Below are 13,517 nucleotides of genomic sequence, written 5' to 3' on the forward strand. Positions count from 1 at the left end.
TGAAAGAGCTGGTGCTCTACCACTGAACCACCCAGGCCCTACAGCAGCAACCTAATCCACTATCCAAAATGATGAGGAATACCTGGCTGTGGTACTTAGGATCTTGGAAATTACTGGGATCTCCCAAGTTGTCAGTGACAATGGACTCACCAGGAAAAGCACCACCCACACGGGCAGAGGCTACTTTCTCCTCTTCCTATTCTTTTTAAAATTTTTATATATGTCAGACTTGAGGGTGGGAGTTCCAAGCCCGGGATTCTGGGTTCCCAGGACAGACAGAGACATAAACATGATAAGGCAAAAGCAGTAGGAGTTTTATTCCAGTATATTGGGGTCAACTATCTCACCCGCAGAGTGGTCTCTTGATAGCGACCCTGACTTCAGACAGCAAGCTGTTTATATAGGGTTTGATTACACCTTATTGTCTTAAGGTGTTTGATTACACCTTATTGTTCGATTACACCTGAATGTCTTATTGTTTCAGAAAAGAATCTTACTTAGTTACCAAACAAAGGTGTTTTGGCAAGTGTCTAGGGTAACAGTGATCAGGCAACAACCAATAATTTCCAGTATCAGTACTAATTGAATGATTACATAGACTTCTCTTTCTTTTAGGGTTAACAAAAGGCAACTTCTGGGGCATTGTGAGAATTGATTAACTGAGCCCACTTGCTGAGCCTGGGAACTTTCCCAGGTGGGTTCAGGTTGGCTAGTTGTGCATTGCTTCATTGCTGGGAAACTGAATCTGTTTCAGTTCCAGGAACTCAGCCTGAGGCTTATCTGATTTTTCCCATTTCTGCCGCCTGTCATGGCATCAGTTTCCTCCCTTCGCACAAGGGAGGAGGATCATCCTGATGATATTTAATTTTTAACCCACATTTTTCTAGCTAAATACAAGAAGAACCACGAGGTTGTCGGAGACCCTTGGGGGCATCTGTCAACAGGAAGTCTTCTTGGGTTCATGTGACTTTAGCGCATCTGCCGAGTCAAAGAAGCTGTCTCTGGCATATTGCATTTCCCCAATGTGTTGTAAATTGACAGACTGTTGTGCTGTCGCTGTGATAGTCGGGTCTAGGGTTTCCGGTTTGTAGAGAGACCAGTTCCACGCGTGAGAATGCAAAAGCAAAGCAACCTTTATTGCTAACTCGACCTAGAGTCCAGTTCTCATCCGACACAGTGAAGTCTTGGCAAGAACCCCGACTCTAGTTGCAGGCGTGTGGTTACATAAGTTGCACATACTCTGTGGTTTAATAGTCCTTATGCTTAGTGCACAAACTGCTGATACAGCGTGTTGCCGGTGAGGCCCACCCGCTGTTATTCTTAGCACACAAGCTGCTGATGCAGCACCTGATGGCTGCTCAGGCCCACCCGCTGGGTCCTGGGATTTGTCTTGTGATGATTGTCTCATTTCGGGGAAACCGCAACTGCTCGTTCCCAAAACTGGGGCCTAGCTAATTTTAAAACCTATCATGATGTTTTCTTCTGGCAGCGTAACTGACCCAAGTCTTATATTTTAAAACTTATTCTTTCATTCTGATTGATGTAAGCGGTTAGGGACTGATGGGGAAAAGGGTCTTGTTCTGTGTTACTTCATCCAGCCCTTCAACCACCTGCTGGGCCCGTGACTTTTCATCCACACTGTCGCAGTTGGTGGGCTCTGGTCTGGGGCTGGTTGAAAAGTCACAAGATGTTTCAGGAAATAGAAACTCAGGCCTCGCTGGAGTTTTGCTGAGAACACAACCTGTCAAGGGGGAGGCCCTTATTCGGCCCGATTAGGCTCAAACCGAGCAAGGACCCTTCCTCCTTTCTCAGGCTGACCTTGGGGTTGCTTTCAGCATCTCAGTTCTCATTACATTACAGTTTCCTAATTCTCATGACATTCAGCTTCTTATTTGTCATGACAAAACTATTGAACAAAACACCATTAGGATCAGGGGCCACGTTTTATCAAACCCTAGGAAAGATAACAAGAGGTATAAGGCTGTAGGGGTGAAAAGGGAACAAGAGACGTAAGAGTGTAGCGTGGCTGTGACAAGGGGAACTTAGTTTCTTTAGAAATTGACTAAAGGACTGAGATAGCCCATCCCAGCTGTTCTGACATAAAATAGGGACTCCAGTAAAGGCTGGCCTCAATGCCTCCACTTTAGATTAAACTACCCTAATTCTAGCAGAAGACGGCCTCGATGCCTCTCCATGGACCCAGCATAATTGTGCTGAAACACTCTGCCTGAGAAGGGTCTTGATTTTTCTCTTCCTTATTATTTTGTCCACGTCTTAGTCTCCACTTCTAATTATTATTATTTTTTTTAGTTCTTTCTTTCATATTCATCTTTCCCAACCTGGGACAGCCCGGTGTTCCTTTGTCATAAGTGCAACTGACAAGCCGACCTCTAAGATGTCTGAGTTTGTTGCATTTGAAACTAGAACGTCTGAAACTGGTTCTCAGTTACCTCCTGGTTACTGCATCAGGGGTCTCAAGATAGAGATTCTTTGGTGGAAAGGCAGAAAAGGAAAAGTAAACAGTGCTTAGGAGGAATATAGGAAAGTGTAAATAGTGGTATGAGGGAAGGGAAGGGAAGGGAAGGGAAGGGAAGGGAAGGGAAGGGAAGGGAAGGGAAGGGAAGGGAAGGGAAGGAAAGGGAAGGGAAGGGATTCCACAGTGCCTGTGGTTTAATCCCTTTTGCTATTGGCCCACAGAAGATCAATCTGTCAGTCTGACTTCTGCCTTGAGTCTGTTTTCTCCCTGTCATGCCTGGTATTCAGTCCTTTCCACCCCTTCAATCTGAAGATCTCCTTATAAAGTACTTCATATTTATTCTTTAAGGGGGGGAAACTACCAGCAAGTGTATTGCTGCTTTGCGTGATTTTAATTACCATTGGTAGTTAATTTAGAAATTTTTCTTTTACTTAAAAGTTTGGAAAATGCACCATCTTACATTTGCTTTTGCAGTACACCTGATGCAAGTCTAGGTTTCATTCAACAACCTGCTCCCTCTAAGCTACGAAGATTATATACTAGTCAAGGGTAAGGCGGGCAGGTCTGAGGACTGTGGTCAGGTACCTTCTTAGGAGAGAAATCGCTGCATAATAATCAAAATGCTACACAGGAAGAAAAGTCATTCAGTACCGAAGCTACAAAGATCTCTCTCTCTCTCTCTTTTTTTTTCTTTTTGGATTATACCCGGCTCAGGAATTACTCCTGGCTCAGGAATTACTCCTGGCGGTGCTCAGGGGACCATAGCTGTGCTATCGCTCCAGCCCCTGAAAGCCTCAGATCTTAATTTTAGAACAGAGCTTGATCTATGGAGATATTCACAAAATGCACTTACCCCTTTACAAAGACTTACCTCAGTAGTGGAGAGAAGAGAACGCGTGGGTGGTGGATATAATGCCGGGATAGTTCATGTATGAAATATTACTAATAACAGTTTGTAAGCCATGATGCCCCTATAATTTCTTTGAAAAATACCCAAACACACATACCAATATCAGGGGAGCTAATAATTTTATTCTGACAGCATGAGCTTTTCTGTATGGTGCGGTTTTTAAGTGCCATAATCTTTTTTTTTTTAAGTGCTATAATCTTGAGGAGGTGTTTTATTTTAGAAGCAACACAGGAAACTTTCTGATAACTTTCCCATAGATCCTATTTCCTTGTGCACAAATGCAATGAAGACGTGCTATCTTTTTTTTCCCCTGTAACTAGATCTCTCGACAACATAGAGGGTCAAAGAGCCTCAAAATCCCCAAAAACTCAGTGTTCCATAGGGAAGTTTCTTATGATAGGATTGTTACAGTTCAATGTGTGATACTGATGAGCAAAAAAAAAAAAAACAGATGTGTCAGAAGTGGGATTCGAACCCACGCCTCCATTCGGAGACCAGAAGACCCCGTAGTGGGAAGTAGGAACTTGAGTCTGGCGCCTTAGACCACTCGGCCATCCTGACACACTGGCGGTGACACTCTGCTCGCAGACTGTTGCTTTACCTACATCAGCGCCTGGCGGCGTTCCGGAGGAAAATTATTCCTGGAATGAGTCAGAGCAGGCAGGAATCCTGGATCCGCTGACTGCGAGATGCAAAGACAAAAGAGCGCGCGTATAATTGCCACCCGAATGACACCTTCGACCTGGAGAACCGACAGCAGAGTATTAGCACATGCCCTTCCGGCTGCCTCCCCTTGCCTGGGGACCTTGCCCTGGGCCACCAGCCGCTGCACAGATCCCCTTCCTATGTCACAGATCCCCGACTGTCACCCAGACCCCAGGTTCTTCTTCTTCTTTTTTTTTTTAATGTACAAGAACTGCAGTTTATCCAGCCACTGATTGAGCTGACTGAAGCATCCCTGGGTTCCTTGGACTCAGATCCTCAACCCACAGGTTCAGCGTGGGGGCAGCCCTCTCCGGCGACTGATCTACAGTTGGTGACGTGGGTGTCTAGGCACTTCCCAAGGATCTCGAACTGAAACTTCCCCTCGACCTTCGGAGCTCAGGGATCATTCAGTTACCATCACTGCCCCCTGCCTCTGCTCCCGGGAAACGCCGCTGGTCGCCCGCCCTTCCCCGGCGTTGCAGCTGTTCTGAGACGTGTTTCCCTTTCATGAGCAAGACTGAGAGATGCCAGGATAGTTACTCATAGAATAGTTACCAGGATTGGTGCGTGTGGGAGACCAGGGATTTGAACTCATGACCATATGCTTGCCAATGCATTCTATTTCAGGAACATGAATTTAATTGCTATATGTCTTCGCTCTCTTTCTCTCTCTCTCTCTCTCTCTCTCTCTGGTTACATCTGGTGGTACTCAAGGGCCACTCAGTGGTGCTTGGGAGATCATATGTTGTGAGTTTCAAGAAAGCGTGGGGGCACAGGGTGAGAGCGTTTCAGTGACCGAGAACCGTCCCCCTAGCCGGCCCACAGCAATGGACAGATGAAGGATGGGGGTAATGGAGAAACTGGGCTGCAGGCTGGTTGGTAGACAGTTTGTTTTTAATTTTTCTCTCTTCCTTCCCCAAGGGAGCTCGATCTCTCCCCTTACGGCATAGTAATTCCTCCTCTTTTCCCCATCGTCTTCATAGTCGCTTCTCTGCTCTTCCCTAGCCTCCTTTTAGTCTTCCCCTTACAACCTAGTTATATAAAAATCACGAAGGGCGGGGGTACACATAGGTGGGGTTGAACTTTGTCATAATGACAAACAGAGGTAAAGCCACTCCTGCAGAGGAAGTTCTAGGAGATTTTTTTTTTTCATTTCATTTCATCATCCTGTTATTCGTCGATTGCCTCGAGCAGGCCCCAGTAACGTCTCTTTCATCCTAGCCCTGAGATTATATTCAAGGCTCTTTAGGAGAATAAGACCCATCATTGTTACTGGTATTTGGCATATTTGGTACGCCACGGGGAGTTTGCCAGACTCTGCCCTGTGGGCAGGCTACATTCGATAGGAGATTAACTCAAGGACAAAATCTCATCTGAGGGTTCGGCACTCCAGATTACTAGGAAATAAGATCAAGGGTGGGATTCCATCTAGGGAGTATTGCTTCCTCCTTTCCTCAGCTAGTAATCCATTTAAACAATCAAAGTAGGGGCCAGAGCGATAGTACAGCGGGTAGGGTGTTTGCCTTGCAAGACGTTGTCCCTGGTTTCTATCCCTGGCATCCCAGATGGTCCCCTAGCACCGTCAGGAGTAATTCCTGAGTGCAGAGCAAGGAGTAACCCCTGAGCATTTCCGGCTGTGACCCAAAAAAGAAAAAACCAAACAAAAATCAGAGTAAATCTACTTATAATATTTCTAGTCATTTTGTATGAACACAGTAAGAGATGTATTAATCTTAAAGTTTGGCTCTTCCTGGGAACATCTTGCTATATATACCAGACTACAGGCCTCTGGCCAGGTTAGTCTTTCCTAACCCCAACAGGGTCCTTATTCAGTTATCTTCTATTTGGGTCATGACAGTTTGTTCCATGACCATGTTCTTAACTTATACTTCTTATGGCGCGTAGCTTGTCCCTTTCCAATGCCAGGGTAGCTTACAGCTTGCCTTGGGTCCATCCTTGTCCCTCGCTGGGACCCTCCTTTGGAGGGTATTAGGAAGTAAGGAACTGAGACTGAAGTCAAGTAAATATGATGGATACCCAGGAATAGATATTATTTGGAGTCTGTTGACTCCCATGTTACAAAGCATAGCATCTACTGTCTTCCTGTGTCTACACAAAAAGGACATTGCTGAATAAACCATGCGAGTGACATAAAGGAAAGAGAAAAAGCAATATAGGATTATTAGTGCTTGATGGAATTGGGTGTGCCTCAGGAGCACTGTTATGGGAGTAACTCAATAAACCTTAGGCTCCCTGTGGGAGGAAAAGGACATACCAATGTTATGCAACAATATATGGTGCCAGGATGGAACTGAGGTCAGTCTCGGGCAAGACAGGGTGCTACCTCACAGCCTGTGCTATCTCTCCAGCCTGACATAAGTTTTAAAGAAAAATTTTTTCTTTGCTTTTATTTTATTTATTTATCTTTAATTTTTATTAGTAAAAACACCATGAGGTACATTTGTAGACCTTAAACATTTTTGTGCTTCTGCCAGGAGTGATTCCTGAGTGCATGAGCCAGGAGTCACCCTTGTGCATCGCCGGGTGTGACCCAAAAAGCAAAAAAAAAAAAAAATTGTCCTTGGGTTTCAGTTATACAATGATCAAGTACCCATCCCTCTACCAGTGCCCATTCTCTACCACCAATGATCCCAGTATCCCTCCCATCCCCACCTCCCCCATCCACCCGCCTCTGTGGCAGGGCATTCCCCCTTGTTCTCTCTCTCCTTTTGGGTGCTGTGGTTTGCAAAAGAGGCATTGAGTGGCAATCATGTTCGGTCTAGAGTCTACTTTCAGCATGCATCTCCCATCCTGGGAGGATCCTCCCAACATCCTTTACTTGGTGCTCCCTTCTCTATCTGAGCTACTAAAGAAAAAATTTTAATTTATAATAGATCTGTAACCTGAGCAGGAATGAGATGGAATACTTAACTGGGCTCTATTCAGTCATGTGGATTGAAGGGCAGGGCCACAGTTGCTGGAAGCTCACTTATCCATGAATCTGTTCAAGGTGCCACCTTAAGTCTTTCTCAGATCCAACTAAGCTTTTACAGCTGTGCCCTTGGCCTCACTTTTAAACTATGTATATAATGACATTATGTTCAAGACATTTCCTTTAGTTATAACAGAACTGTATTTTCCTAAAGTTAAACAGTTTTTTTTTTGGGGGGGGGGCACAACTGGCAGTGCCCAGGGCTTATTCCTGGCGTTATACTCAGGGACCACTCCTGGAGATGCTCAGGGGACCATATAGAGTACCTATAGGGTGCCAGGGAATTGACCCTTAGGAGGGCTATGTACAGTGAAAGCTCCTTACTCACTGGACTATTTCTTTCACCCCAAACAGTTTTTTCATTTCATTTTTCATTTCATTTCATCATCCTGTTATTCGTCGATTGCCTCGAGCAGGCCCCAGTAACGTCTCTTTCATCCTAGCCCTGAGATTATATTCAAGGCTCTTTAGGAGAATGAGACCCATCATTGTTACTGGTATTTGGCATATTTGGTAGGCCACGGGAAGTTTGCCAGACTCTGCCCTGTGGGCAGGCTACATTCGATAGCCTGCAAGTTTGTCCAAAGTAGACAAACAGTTTTTTAAAGAAAATTAATTTTTTTCTTTTTTTATGTAGGAGTACTGCTATTTATTCAGCTACTAATTAGGCTGATTGAGTTGGGCATAAACTCCACCAAGAAAATTTTTTTTATCTCGCCCGCACGGCAGAGCCTGGCAAGCTCCCCGTGACGTATTCGATATGCCAGACACAGTAACAACAAAGTCTCCAATGGAGACGTTACTGGGCCCGCTCGAGCAACTCGATGAACAACGGGAGGACAGTGGACAGTGACAATTTTCTTTAAAAAAACTTTTATTGAATCACTATGAGATGCAAAGTTCCAAGGTTGCTCATGATTAGGTTTCAGTCAGATGATCTTCCAACGCCCATCCCTTCTCTAGCGTACATTTTCCACTACCAATGTCCTCAGTTTCCCTCCTGCCACCCCACCACACTCCCACCTGCCTCTAGGGTAGGCACTTCTCTCCCTCCCCCCTCTTTCTCTCTCTCTCTCTCTTTGGGTCTGTCTGTCTGTCTGTCTGCCTCTCTGTATAAAAAAAAACTTTAGAAGAAAGCTTTTTACAAACGCTAAACTCAAAACACAGAATGAAATATGCAAAAACTGCAAATTACCAGGTTTGTTGGGACTTGATTTTTTTTAATAATGTTTTAATAATGTAGGATTACTGCTGTTTATTCAGTCATTGAATAAACGGATTGACTTGGGCATGAACTCCACATTACTTTTAAAAAAATTTTTTTAATTGAATATCTGTGAGATAGACCATTACAAAGCTGTTCACAATTGGGCTTCAGTCATATAATGATCCAGCACCCATCCCTTCACCAGAGATGATTTCCCACCACCAATGTCCCCCAAAGCCCACCCCCACATCCCCAGCCTTCCTCTCTGGGAGGTACTTTCTTTCGTGCTCTCTCTCTCTCTCTCTCTCTCTCTCTCTCTCTCTCTCTCTCTCTCTCTCTCTCTCTCTCCTTTTGCTCTTATGCATTATGGTTTGCAGTACAGGTGCTAAGAGGTCATGGTCTTTGTTCAGGGCATTTGGTATTTTTATTGGGACGGTAAGCCTGGAGTAGGTTTTCAGTTTGGTGGTCGCTTTGGGGTGTGGATGTGACTTAGAGGCTTCTGGAAGTACAGGGAGGTGGGGGACGGTAGCCCATCCCAACCCCAAGAAAGCCTGGAGATTTCAGTCACAAAACCTGCACAGCAGATTATATCTTGGTGAGGTCCGTCCTGAGCCGGTGAAATCAGGCCGGGGGTATAGTGGCGATTTTGGATTGTGGAAGCATGTGGCTGCCAGGGGCTCTGCTTGGACGGGCCCCTGGCCAACCCGCCCTCCTCCAATTTACCCCAGAATGTTCAGCCATGCATGGGTCTGTGATTAACTATGGTTTTGATCTCTTTTGAGATTTATTTTTGAGTCTCTGAAATAAGGCCAATAAATGAGCTAATATAGCTGATCCGGAGATGGTTTGGTTCCATATACCTAACTTTTGGCCATTTAATTTATTGGCAAACTTGGCCCCAAGTTGTTGGGTCCGGTCAAAGGCACAGATGCAATTTTGTGATCTCAGGAAGTCTGAAGGCACCATCAGGCTGCTGATGCATTTCAGCCCACGGGTACAGGTTGACCTGCTAGTGGCACCATACCCCGGTGATATTTTTCTTGAGGCTGCCTTCACTTTTCCTCTAATATTTGGGTGGGTTTCAGTAGATAGGATGTTTTCTCTTCAGGCAAGTTTAGGATTCTGGAGAACCCGAACACATTCTTTTAGTAAGCAAGAGATGAACCTTTAATTCTAAAGAGGTTCAGGAAATTACTGATGGAAAACTGGGATAATTGACCTCACATTCCCTTCCCCTCCGTAGCTCAAGCCTTCATTAATACGTCCATTTCTTGTTTATTTCGTTTACTCCTGATTATACAGAGACATTATTTGGCTTTGGGCTTTGGGGGGTGGTATGGTGGATGGAGTGAATGATTGTCTTACTCTGTGAGACCTTCTTTCTGGCCTTCGAGTCAGGAGTTGGAGGACTGTGTTCAGAGATCAGCAGACTGCTGCCCCCCCCCCCCGCCCCCCACACTTCTCAAGCAGGGAACCCTCATTTTCCCAGCTGTTTCACTAAATTTCACCTATGAGATGGTCAGAGTTCTTCGTCAAGACCCTGAACAAATGGTTTGAGGCTCTTCCTGTTCCTGGAGCGAGCAGACACCATTGGGCTACACTAGCACAGGACAGGGACAAATGGAGACATTACTGGCGCCCACCCGAGCAAATCAATGAGTAACGGGATGTCAAGTGATCAAGTGATCAGTAGCCTTGTGGCTGTGACTGGGGTGTTTGCAACTAAGCAGTGCTGTTTCTTTATGATCCAGCTGGTAAGCCAGCAGGGAGAGGCCTGCGCTGGGTTGAGATACTCAGAGCCCAGAATCTGAGACAGGAGATCGGGGACTTTGCAGTTTCTTGGCTGGATCTTGGCCTGTGATGGCTTGTCTGGGCTCAGTCCAACCACTGGGTCACAGTCCCCACAGTTTTCTGGCGTCTTTGCTACAGTGCATTGGCCAGAATTCTTGTTTGGATTTCAGCGACGCCCGGTGGAGAATGTGGGACGGTTTCAAGTCTCTGATCGAGGCTCCAAAGAAGCTTTCAAGCCCCGAAGACTCGGCTACAGCAGCCGGCCTCTCCCTTCCTCGGTGTCCCCTGAGGTCACTGCCTTCCGCCCGCCCCCGACCCCGCACGCCAACTCCTTTTCCCCAAAGCACTCAGAACCCAAGTCTGGAACACTGGGGAGTGAATCTGCAAAAGAACAGCGGAGTGGAGGCTGTGGCTGTAAATCAGGTTGCCCTCTCATCAAGACGCTACAGCCCCAGATGCTCAGCTATCGGGAAGGAGAGGACGACTGAGTGTCCCTGTTTTTAGAAACCAATTAAAAACTAGCCCGAGAAACTAAAACGCAGAGTTGGGCTTAGGCTCAGTGTTAGGAGAAGTGACTAAGAATGTGCTCACTGGGGCTCCGTAGCTCAGGGGTTAGAGCACTGGTCTCGTAAACCAGGGGTCGTGAGTTCGAATCTCACTGGGGCCTGGGAAGTTTGGTTTTTTAAGCAAGTGGGAGTGTCGGGTGGTGTACTGGACGGTGGTTCCCTGGACGCCAAAACCTAGACACACGACCTGTCAAAAGTAGAAACTTAGGTGTCTGGAATCTTGGGAGATAATTTAATAAGATTCGTTTCCTTTTAGTAAATTAAATTAGAAGTTAATTTCTTTTTAGTAAAGAACTAACTAGGGCTGGAGTGATGCACAGCGGGTAGGGCGTTTGCCTTGCAGGCGGCCAACTGAGTTCAATTCCTCCGTCCCTCTCGGAGGGCCCGGCAAGCTACCGAGAGTATCCCGCCCGCATGGCAGAGCCTGGCAAGCTCCCCGTGGCATATTCGATTTTCCAAAAACAGTAACAAGTCTCACAATGGAGACATTACTGGTACCCGCTCGAGCAAATCGATGAGCAACGAGAGGACAGTGCTACAGTGGTAAAGAACGAAGGCCATCTCTGTAATATTTTTGTTGGGTTAATAACTATAATGTCTGCACTTGGTCTACTGACACTGGACTTTGCATGATGAGAAAAAAGCTGTTATTTTTATGGTGTCATGTTTGGTAATTAAAAAATTTCAACACATGGAGCTGGGACTGGGCAGGTATGTCCCCACCACCCCTGCCCATCAACACCAACACTGACCTACTGACTTTCAGGTGTGGCCACAAAACAAAAGGAAAATAAAGAAAGGAAGAAAAGAGAGGGAGGGAGTGAGGGAGGAAGGGAAGAAGAAGCAGAAGGGAGGGAAGGACTTTTTCAGTCTGTTGTGTTTTTGTGTGTGTGTGATTAGATGATGATTGACATGGAAGCCAAGGAATTGGAAACGAAGTTGCATTTGTTTGCATGAATTTGGGGGTCACACCCACCCACAGTGCTCAGGGCCTGCTCTGCTGGGGTGGATGTGGAGAATCAGCCCCTAAACTGTGGGCCTGAAGACTATTAGGGTAGAGGAGCTTTTTTTTTTGCCTTGCATGCGTCCGACCCGGGTTCGATTCCCAGCATCCCATATGGTCCCCCAAGCACCACCAGGAGTAATTACAGGAGTAGTTCCTTAATTCCTGAGTGCAGAGCCGGGAGTAACCCCTGAGCGTTGCTGGGTGTGACCCAAAAAGAAAAAAAAAAAAAGACTGTTAGGGTAGAGGCTTACAGATTTGCAGAGATCTGAAGTAGCCAAACTACAATCCTGCAGAGAAAGTTCAGTGAAAAGGAGCAGAGTATTTCCTGGAGCTCAAAACCAGTCTCCCGGTTTCCGTGCCCACAGGGCTAGCAGAACTCCTTTGTTCCCTGACTGACTTATTACTTACATGTGAATAGCGGGAGGGTTAGGGTTGAATCTAATAAAAGGCTGAGAAACCCTTTCTTTTGCGGTGTCCAGGCTAACTTATTACTTACACCGTTCTGTCCGGAAAGGGAGTTATGCTCCCACGCTGACCAGACCAGATGCAAGGATGCAAATTCAAGGCACTCTTTGTTGATAGCTCAAGCTAGGGTCTGAGTCTCATCCAACGCAGTGGCGTCTCGACAGAGACCCCGACCCAGGTTGCAGGGAACATTAGCTGGCATACTGTTACATAAGCAACGTTGGCAGTTTTCCCAGGAGTTGCTGGCGAAGCAGTCACAAGTCTGTGAGCTAATTGGTCAATCCCCTGCCCCCCTCCTGTACCCAGAGATATCCTACTTATCACAGGTCTGGCTAGAGGCATCTAGGGGATTTCCTGCTTCGGCCAAGGACAGTCTCAGGGAATTCTTTGGGGAGGGGACAGGGGGAAACAAAAATTTAGGCCTCCTGCCTGTTTCGGCCTTAAAGTGAGGCCTGTGATAGCCCCGCTCCGACCTCACAAGATGACAGTCCATCCAGTCTGATTCATTCCCAGCAGGACGGAGCCAAAGGTACCAGCCTGACCGCCCTTTGCGATGGTATTCTACATCAGGTGGAGGGAACAAACCAGATGGTACCAGGAGCCAAGTGGGCCTCCTGCGAGCCGTTCTGCGCAGCCCCTTGGACCCGCCTCTCTCCGCCCCAACCCTGCCCCCAACCTGGCTACATTTCTCCTTCATCCTGAGACTACAGCATTCAAACCCTACCCCCACGATTGGACCGATAAACGGTCCTCTCACGGAGAACCAGATACTGCAGGGGACATCAACAGTAATCAGAAAACCCAAACTCGGTGAACTGCTGAATTTCTTCAAAAAATCAGACACGATTGGACGCGTCCAGGGTGGTATGGCCCGAGACTCTAATGAATTTCTGGAGGTCGCGTGTGGCCAATTCACAGAGTTAAAAACTGTTAGGGGCCCCGAACAGTATTGTGAGAGTTAACCCCCAGGACGACTGAAGAGATTGCACAGGGGTTAATCCTGGGCACTACCAGCAGTGATCCCTGAGCACAGAGCCAGGATTAATCCCTGATTGGGGTCTCCCCAAAAGAAAAAATTCCCCTCCAGGAATGTGAGTGGAATTCCTATTTTTTTAAGCCATTCCCCACATGTGCTCACTCTTGGCAGTGCTCAGGGAACCAGATGCGGTGCTGGGGTTTAAACCCAGGTCTTCTGTGTGCAAGGATGTGCCTACAGCACTATCTTTCAGCCTTACTGTGTGTTCTTTGGGGAGGGTTGGGCCACACTTGGTGATACTCTGGGGCTGCTCTGTAAGCCCTGGAATTCAGGTGACCATTGTCAGGGATCAAACTAGCCACGAGCAAGGCAAGCATCTTAACTCTTGTCCTATCTTTCTGGCCCATTTTCTCCTTATTCTTT

At 46.6% G+C, this 13,517-nt stretch overlaps 1 protein-coding gene and 2 non-coding genes across 3 annotated transcripts in view; 2 read left to right on the top strand and 1 right to left on the bottom strand.

The window, feature by feature from the left end:
* Positions 1–13,517, top strand: part of LOC130040153 (uncharacterized) — a 249,284-nt gene that overhangs the window by 192,024 nt on the left and 43,743 nt on the right. The window lies entirely within an intron of this gene.
* On the bottom strand, positions 3,841–3,947 carry TRNAL-CAA (transfer RNA leucine (anticodon CAA)). The gene is made up of 2 exons: positions 3,910–3,947; positions 3,841–3,886 (listed from the first exon to the last, which is right to left on the bottom strand). It is a non-coding gene; the product is annotated as a tRNA-Leu (tRNA).
* TRNAT-CGU (transfer RNA threonine (anticodon CGU)) lies at positions 10,676–10,748 on the top strand. Its single transcript has one exon. It is a non-coding gene; the product is annotated as a tRNA-Thr (tRNA).

This window comes from Sorex fumeus, unplaced genomic scaffold, assembly GCF_029834395.1.
Source record: "Sorex fumeus unplaced genomic scaffold, SorFum_2.1 ptg000094l, whole genome shotgun sequence".
Taxonomy (NCBI): domain Eukaryota; kingdom Metazoa; phylum Chordata; class Mammalia; order Eulipotyphla; family Soricidae; genus Sorex; species Sorex fumeus.